This window comes from Amyelois transitella, chromosome 7, assembly GCF_032362555.1.
Source record: "Amyelois transitella isolate CPQ chromosome 7, ilAmyTran1.1, whole genome shotgun sequence".
Taxonomy (NCBI): Eukaryota; Metazoa; Arthropoda; class Insecta; order Lepidoptera; family Pyralidae; genus Amyelois; species Amyelois transitella.
The window spans coordinates 500,005-506,633 of NC_083510.1; positions in this window are offsets into that span (position 1 = coordinate 500,005).

A 6,629-nucleotide genomic window follows, 5' to 3' on the forward strand; every position below is an offset into this window, starting at 1 on the left:
CCATCAAGCTGAAAATGAGTATAATTATTTAAAACACAATCAAAAGCATTATTTCAAAATTCCCCATGATTCCGGTTTAAGGAAAAAAATTTACTCACGGTCAAAGGTAAAAAATGGGTGTATCGCAATTTTCTTTAAAACGGTAAGTTTTTCAAATCGGAAAATTACCTCAGACATAAATTGTAGATCATAAAGTTATCTATAAAAAAGGTATCAATATTTTTTTTCAACAAAGCTACCGTTTCTGTGATATAACGATGCAAAAAGTTGCAAGCGTCATAATATGCATCCGTTTCCTTGCCACCTCTGAGGTAGTGTACTATTAGCGCGTTTTTTTTAACATTTTTATTATTAAACTTGAAAAAGTCTGAAATAAGTTAGAATAAACACGTGTTTTCACTACGCAGTCCTTTTTATAGATATCTTTATGATCTACAATCTATGTCGAAGGTAATTTTCCGATAAAACTTACCGTTTTGAAGAAAATCGTGAAAATCCCATTTTCTTACCTTTGACCTTGGGTAATTTTTTTCCTTAAACCGGAATCATGGGGAATTTTGAAATAATGCTTTTGATTGTGTTTTAAACAATTATACTCATTTTCAGCTTGATGGGAATTAATGTAGCTTCATTCCTATTTTTTGGTCTAAATTGACCGGACTGAAAATAAAATGGAGAAATAAACCATCTACGCGAAGACCGACATCCGCGCGGACGGAGTCGCGGGGGAAAGCTAGTAGTATAATAAATTGAATTCTTGGAGTGTACTTGAGTCGTGTAGTTTTCAGCACTTTAGAATAGAACTACCTCACATTTTCCCCATGGATGTCGTAAAAGGCGACTAAGGGACCTATCCCTTAGTCGCCTTTTACGACATCCATCCATAACCCTAGTTAAAAACTTGGGATTCCTATTGTAAGCGACGGACTAGCAATTGCAACCTGTCAATATTAGAATGTCAATTCCATCATAAAGCCATACATCTGAACGTGGCCTTTCTTTCCTTTCAAGCCTGTAAGCTTTTTCTACCCCGTAAGCGATATATATACCCCGTAATTAAATTCCCATGCAGTCTAGTACATAATTACTAAAGTAACACTCCATGGCAGGAAACTAAGCAAATAACATAGCTGTCCAATAATATTTTTTAAGAAAAAAGAAACTAATATAAAGTACTAAGCTTATTATAAGATAGCTGACCAATAATATTTTTTAAGAAAAAAGAAACTAATATAAAGTACTAAGCTTATTATAAGATAGCTGTCCAATAATATTTTTTTAATAAAAAAACTAATCTAAAGTATAAATGACAGCAAAAAATTTGTTAAAATCATTAAACTCTCTTGTAAACAGCTCTCCCACAACCCGTAACAAAACAAGGAGTAATGACAACATGCCCGCGGCGGCGAGTAATTAAATAGTGATTCGGGCGGCGCACGCGGCGACTTTGATAACACGGTTACTGTGAAACTAATGTATGTAGAAGATACAATCACAAACTTATAAAGTAGAGATAATATTTAGTTAGCATAATTTTTAAGAAAAATGTTTATAATGTCTAATATATAAATTGTAAACTACTGAATAAGTACAATAAAAGATAAATTTGATTATAAGATTATTTAGTAATGTATACTTGTTGAAAATACTGCCACAAACCATTTGAAACTATGCAAACAAATATATAGTATATACGGAACAAATTCTTTTAGGCGATGGGCTAGCAACCTGTCACTATTTGAATCTCAATTCTATCATCAAGCCAAAAAGCTGAACGTGGCCTATCAGTCTTTTCAAAACTGTTGACTCTCTCTACCCCGCAAGGGATATAGACTTGACTATAATGTATGTACGGGACAAATTTCTCATATTGAGTTAGCTTTGTATAATATTTTTTTTCAGATTTTTTTGTACGAGATACTAACTCTACGATATTTTTTATGAATACTTACACAGATTAACATCCAAGATCGAGGGCTATTAGAAAATGTTCGTTTCACATCATGCCCTGGCCGGGATTCGAACCCGGGCCTCCGGTGTCATAGCGAGCGGGCGGCGCCACAGCGGCCATCAATATAAATTTAAGCCTTGTAGTCATAGTCCGAGATCACATTTTGTAACAAAAACGAATGATCACAACTTCTTGTGACCGGTAATTAGAGATCCGTGTGGCGCACACGATAACTTTGATCATAAGGTTGCTGTGCAACGAATTCTTACTTCTACTTAAAAGCTTTGTCTATCCCGCAAGGAATATAAACGTGACTATATGTATGTATGAATGAGTAAATGAAAATGTTCATCGCTAAAATAATACAAAAGACTTTAGATTAGCCTTCATTATTTATAAACAATAGCTTTGACGGCTCACACCACCACTTGTATGGAGGGCACTTAGTCTGAGGCTGCTCAAGTGGCGTATTAGCACTTCAGAGCCCTCTATTGTATAGCTTGTATAATTATATGTGTTGAGATCTTGTTTAAAAGTGGTGTTATGTTGATATTCTTATGGGAAATATTGCAACATTGGGGTGTCCCATGAATGCGTAGGTTTGTGTACAAAATACTTAACTTAAATATTTTGTGAATTGGTGTATTAATTATGCAAATAATTGGAAATGCATTTATAAAAGTGTCGCAGCTATTTTTCAATAGCAACATAGCAATTAATGTATATGGAGTATGTAGTATAATGACTACTAGTTCTTATTTTTTTTAAACAAATACTTAATTACCTATTTTAGTAGTATTAACAAAAATACATACATACATAAAATCACGCCTCTTTCCCGGAGGGGTAGGCAGAAACTACCTCTTTCCACTTGCCACGATCTCTGCACACATCCTTCGCTTCATCCAAATTCATAACTTTCTTCATGCAAGCTCGGCGGTTTCGGGTTACTTTTGACCTGGCCCTTTACCAGGACGTCCTTAATTTGATCAAGATACGTTCGTCTAGGTCTTCCCACTCCGACCTTTCCCTCCACACTCCTTGCGTATCTGCTTAGTCAACCTGCTTTCATTCATCCTCTCCACATGACTAAACCATCTTAACATACCCTTTTCTATTCCTTTATATTAACAAAAATACTGGCAGCATTTAAGAAAAAACAATTACAATTAACTCCAATCCTTTTCAAAATAGGAACACGGCATGCGAACGAATAAAAAACGCCTTTAAATAAATCCTAATAGCCAGCGGCGAGACGTGCTCAAGTAACTCAATTCTCAACTTTTAAACAATGAAATAATGTGCCCATCCTGAAAATACCTAGTTGGTTAATACTGACGTCTTTAAAAGGCAGGTAAATGGGTAAACAGCTGATTAGTATCTTGTTGAGACAAAGAACTCTCGACAAAAGCGTATCGTTCTTTTTCCTGGCGACTGAGCAGTGTGGGGGCAGCCTTCTCTGTGGTATCGTGTGCCGTAGATCTTATGGGGGCTTCTTTTGAAAGTGTTTTATGTAAAAAATGATTCTATGTTTAAAAATAATATTTTTGAGGGAAAGCAGAAACGGCCAGTATTGATCGTATAGATCAAAATTCATATTTAGCCATCATGACGTGCTAAATATGTTTGTAATACCTACACTATTTTAATTATTATAAAATGCTTTCTTAGTCTTCTAGTTACAATCTACCTTCCTGTCAAATTTTATGTTTATTATCTTGGTAGTTTTTGAAAATTCGTGATCAGCAAGTAAGTGTTAGAATTTCTAACATTATAGTGGCAACACTGCTATGTTCTATTTTATATATTGTGCTCTCGCGTCTTTCTGTTTTTATGTATGTTCCTACTAAAAAGTTCATTCATTCATTCATGTAATCACGTCTATATTCCTTGCGGGCTAGACAGAGCCAGTCTTGAAAACTGATAGGCTACGTTCAGCTGTTAGGGTAAACGATAGAATTGAGATTCAAATAGTGATATGTTGCTAGCCCATCGCCTTCTAGAAGAATCCCAAGTTAATAAGCCTAAACCCTTAGTCTCTTATTATGACATCCATGGGAAAGAGATTGAGGTACTAGTCCTATTATTTAAGTGGAGTTGTGCCGGGAACCACACGGCACTTTCAAAGGGATAAAGACGTCATTTTTGTTAATTAGACGTATGTTTATGAATTGTTGATAATTCCATACGTTTACTGTAAAAATCTCCATGTTTAACGCTCCCTGTTCCATTGCGTATTCAGGCGCTCACAAAAACTGGCACGTACAGTGGGCTGCGCATCGCACAATACCTGTCACAGACAGTGGCGTCTTTGAAACAATCACTTGAGCCTTTACAGATCTCGCACAATGCGCAGATTCTAAGTGCTGACGTAAATACTAGGGCTTTTGTTGAGAGTTGTATGTTTGTAGCTAGGAAATAAATAATGTTAAAACACTTTAGAAGATATAATGCTGATATTTTATAAAACATTAAAGAAGATCGTCCGTGTGGTTTTCGCCAGTTTCGAATTAAGCCACTCCATATCTTTCCTATGGATGTCGTGGAAGGCGACTAAGGGACTTATAAACTTGGGATTCTACCTGGGATTGTACCTGTTTAAATCTCAATTCCATTATTAAGAAAAACAGCTGATCGTGGCCTATCAGGCTTTTAAGACGGCTGGCTTTGTCTTCCCCGCAAGGGATATAGACGTGACTATATGAAGTTCCCAAATATGTTTGCTAACAGTCGTAACTCCTCTTCATAGAGATAACGCGGGGCAGGCGCCAAAACAGTGATGACGGTGATGATGGAACATCACCCAAATAAATGTTCACCAATTAGCATTTATTAATTAACTTATGTTTTTTTTATTTCTTTTCTAAATCAACATTTTTCAAGTACTGAACCAGGTGTGACGGTTGGTTTGACTGACAAGCAATCGACTCGCGCGCTCGTCAGTCAGCGGCCGCGGAAACAACGCGAACAATCGGAAAGCGAAAACACGAATTGTTAGCTTTGTTCCGTCACCTCCTGATTTGTTAAACAACTTCGCAACCGAAACGGGACAAGTTCGCTCGACTACACCACAGAACTCGTATATCTCCAACAGTCGATCACGGAAAATGTCAGTGTAACAAAATATCGTATTGTCGTTTTCCGGACTGTGACATTTCGGTAATGAGTTTCAAATTTGTACAGCAATGAGAGAGTCGTCACGGAGATAGAATGCTGTAATTTCCATTTCGTGATTGGAACTCCCCGGGGACACCTGAGACTGTCAAACCCCGACAATTCAGGAGCCTGTTTTTGTAAACATTAAATATGTACGGTTTTGTTCATGTTCAGATTGTACCATGTGGATATAAATAGGACAAAATAACTTTATTTCCCATGAATTTCATAAAATTGGACTAACAGTCAAATGTATCAAGTGTCGCCAAGATCCAATATAATTTAGATTCCCCTGCAAAAGTTGTGGAGGTCAGATGGGAGTCGAGTGGTGACAATGCAACCGTTACTAAAGCCAATTCCCAATTTGGAATCGAAGTCAAAGGCGGACTCCGGTCTCTTTCTAGAGAGGTGTGGACGCAATACATACATACATATGTTCACGTCTATATCTCTTGCGGGGTAGACAGAGCCAACAGTCTTGAAAAGACTGAAATGCCACGTTCAGCTATTAGCCAAATTTGAATCTCAATTCTATCATTAAGCCAAATATGGCTTAATGATAGAATTGAGATTCAAATAGTGACAGGTTGCTAGCCCATCGCCTAAAAGAAGGATGCCAAGTTTATAAGCCTATCCCTTAGTCGCCTTCTACGACATCCATGGGAAAGAGATGGAGTGGTCCTATTCTTGTTTGTATTGGTGCCGGATACCACACGGCAAGTGATGGACGAAATGATTTTCAAAGTGCAACGCTTTACACGAGTCCCCTCTTACTATACTTATTAAAATTCAAGAAAAAGTTATTATAATAATTAAATAACTGAACGCGGACATTGCCGCACTTTGCGCACATTTCACGTCCCTTATTTTGTATTCATGACAACGTCTGCTGGCAAAAATGGTCGCCGCTTACCATTCAAGTTTTTAATTTTTTTTATTATTTCTTGCGACAGCAAATATTATTTTATAAACGACAAACAGGATCATCAATGAAGAAAATGCTGCAGTGCAGTTTGTTACCGCTTCGTCTGCACTGACGCTTTGGAAGCGGCAGTAAACTTAGTTTTGATATGTTATATTAAGTGATATGAAGTGTCCCATAATAATGAAATGAATAATGAATGAATCAGAAAGTTCACAGCTTTAATATATTCGTTATATTATACGTATGCAATACAAACACTAAGTATAATAATAGGAAAACGTGCCTCTTTCCCGGAGGAGTAGACAGAGACTACATTGTAGTTAATTTCTATATTGTTTAATACATAACACTTATTATGTGGGTTTATTCCACAAATCGGTAATCGATTGAAAAATCTTTATGTTTGCTACTAAACCAGCTAACGACGGTGTTAGTTATGTACGTAAAACATTATTTTAGAGGTACTTCATTTTCCATTGGCAACGTATAGTGGTTTTCGACACTAAAGAACACTAGAAGTAGATGGAAATGTAGGAGTGCGAAGGCCTATAATTCGAACGTACTTGATACGTTCATCTAGGCCTTCCTGGAAAAAGG